This window comes from Apis dorsata, unplaced genomic scaffold, assembly GCF_000469605.1.
Source record: "Apis dorsata unplaced genomic scaffold, Apis dorsata 1.3 scaffold_86, whole genome shotgun sequence".
In the NCBI taxonomy this organism is placed as follows: Eukaryota; Metazoa; Arthropoda; class Insecta; order Hymenoptera; family Apidae; genus Apis; species Apis dorsata.
The window spans coordinates 290,674-293,681 of record NW_006263384.1 but is presented as its reverse complement, the minus strand read 5'-3'; the positions used below and the strand labels follow the sequence as shown (position 1 = coordinate 293,681).

The 3,008-nt window shown below is 24.2% G+C and overlaps 1 protein-coding gene across 2 annotated transcripts in view; it reads left to right on the top strand.

Moving 5' to 3' along the window:
- Positions 1–715: 715 nt before the first annotated feature.
- LOC102674332 (synaptic vesicle glycoprotein 2C-like) overlaps positions 716–3,008 on the top strand; it is a 14,437-nt gene continuing 12,144 nt past the window's right edge. The window contains exons 1-2 of one of the 2 annotated variants that reach the window (XM_006611279.2): positions 716–842; positions 1,002–1,057. The gene's annotated coding sequence lies outside the window, so the exon portion shown is untranslated. The remainder of the gene's footprint in view (positions 843–1,001; positions 1,058–3,008) is intronic. The other variant, XM_006611278.2, reaches the window with a different exon arrangement.

Genomic DNA, 3,008 nt, shown 5'->3' with positions numbered 1-3,008 from the left:
ATTAATTTTACATATTGAACAGTTATCATGTTTTGTTCATAATTTATGTTTGATTGAGAGCAAAGGTTAAGAATGATATCAAAAAATGATTGAAATGTGTTTACTTTATTAATTACAAGTAAGTAATTGTTAAGGACTTAACTTTCCTTGAAGAATTATTTGTCTTAATTTTATTTTTTCAGAAAATTTTTTTCATTGTATGAGTATGTGGTTATAATTAAGATAAAAAAATTATAAACATGAAAATAGGGATTGATCAATGAAAAATGTTCCATTCATTTTTCGTTATAATCAATTTTATTTATTTTTATAAAATAATTACGAAACTTCTGCATAATTTAATTTAATTTAACTTGTATGTAAATCATTTTTATTTTTTTATTCGAATCAAATGAAATATACCGATAGAAAAGTTAGTAGTTTAATTTCATTTAAAATTGTTCAAAATTGTGAAACAAGATTCTCGCGCCATCTATATATGCGATGGATTATTATTTGCCCGATGCCATTTATTTTACATTTCCTTTTATAATAGTTTGAAATGGCGTCATGAATGGTCTGATATTTTTACAATTACTTAGAATCTTACAATTGAATTTCCAAATCGTAATTTAATGGCAAATAATGTGCCGTATATTTTTTATTATATTTTACTAACGAATAAATATCTGTATTTCAGGTCCTGGAGACTTTTATCATCTTGAATATTACAATTATAATACCATAATTCATCGCCTGATGAATGAGTTTCCTGTCAGTTTACCAGAATAGCAGTTAGTTTCATCAGGCGGCCAAAGCATCGACAGTAGTAAAGTCACGCATTTACGTTGCAATTAGATAAGGTAAGATTCTTTGAGTTTTTGTTTATCAATTTTTTTATAACTTTATATTTCATCAAATTATTAATTAATTACTGTGATTAAATATTACGTATTTCAATCGCAATTGTTAATCATTAATTGCAAAAATATTGTCCAATATTAATTCAAAAATCTTTACAGGATTTCTTGTAACGAATGCGATGTCTTGAATGCGATGATTCTGATGCGGTGAAAAAGTAAGTCCAAAATATATAATAAAATTTTTTCATTTGAGACGTTTGTTTTCGAGTAAAACAACTTTAAGAAATTTTTAACTAAACTAGTTTTCGATTAGATACGAATGAAGTAAATAACTACATATTTTACTTATATTCACATTCTGCATGTGAAAATAAGTAAAAAAAAATTTTATCGCTCAAGTTACTATTATTATTATTATAGCTACTGTAATTTCTAATTTCTTAAATCTCTACAAAAAAATAAATTTAAAATAATTTTCTTTTTATTTTATCACAAGATAATTAATAAAACTTTAAAAAAGAAAGGAGATAAAAAAAATATTATTGGTAAAAAAAAAGTATTTTTATATAATACAATATTTAAATTGATTTATTTTGAGTCATGATACCCAATACCGATAAATACTACAATAATTGTTATAATTTTTCAATTTTATATTTTTTTCTATTCTTTCCTATATTTTTTTTTATCAAAATAGAAAATGTTTAAATAAAAAATTGAAAATAGAAAATTTTGTTCAAATATTTTATAAATATATTAATTTTTAATTTTATTTTTAGCCAATCACTCAATAATATTTGATAACTGTATAATAATATTTATAGATAAACTGTCCAAATCTATATTTTGGATATTTTTTTTTGTAATAATTATTTGTATCACATAATATTTATATTATATAATAAGCATATATAATAATAATAATACAAATTTATAAAAATATATAAATTATAATTGATATTAAAAATCTTTTAATGTTTCACATGTTTGTTACATTTCAATTTTTTTTATTGAAAATCAAATAATTAAATTGGAGATGTATATCGGCCGTGGTTTCGTGTTTATTTCGGTTTTTTCCATCTTCTTTGTAAATAATCTTTATTGAAAGAGGATTAGGGGTGTGTACATATAATATACATCCATATCAGTGAAGGAACAGTGCAAATTTTGTCATTGTCAAACGGAGAAATGGAATTTTCCATAATGTATTTTGTTCACTATTTAGTTTACAAATTTAAGGAAGTAGCCACAAAAACGGACACATAACAGATAATTAATAGTTCATGTAAATGTATATAGAAATTTTGCATATTCTATTTTATTTTATCAAATTTAATGATTTCACTGACAAATATTTTGTTAAAAATATATATTTTAAAACACATGAAATACATTTTGTTAAAAATTTAAGAACAATCTTGAAGAGCAGTTCGTGTGAATCACTTGATAATGTTTCCACAGATGAATCAGTTTTATTTTCTAGAAGAAACGTGAATCACATCTTTGATAAAATTTGAGGTAATAAATAAGTAAGTAAAACATCATGAATAACATCAAACTAAACAGTCATACAGTTACACATTTTCGATATTCTAAAATTCATTATTATGTATGATAAATTGCTTCAATATTAAAATATTAATAAGAATATTATCAATTATCTTTATGTGAAATAATTAATAGAAGAAAAACAGATAAAAAGTTTCACTTCGAATTTCTTTTTCTTCACAATTAATTTCGTACATATTCAAAGAAATAAATATAATTCAAAAAAGGAAAAAAAGAAAAAAAAAAAAAAGAAAGAAACGATATCCAAAATCACAATTAATACTGCATTTTTGTGAAATTCAATATTAATTCGCAAATTGCAAGATGTGATTACTGATGCCTTACTTGATTTTTCGAAAGAGATTTTCGTGCAAAATCTCTTAGGCATGGACCATCGGACAAATTGACGATCGAGCGTGTTGTGTGCGGGTGGAGATGACTTTTTTGTCTATCACCGGTATGATTCGTTTCGATAACCAGTTTCGCCCCACCAAGGTCTGGATTTACATACGTGTCGCAGGAGGCTTTTACGTTCGCTTGATTTTAACACGAATTGTAGTTTCGCGGCAGGCATGAACGGTGCGTGCAGCTGAAACTACGATCCGCTTCTTGTTTTAT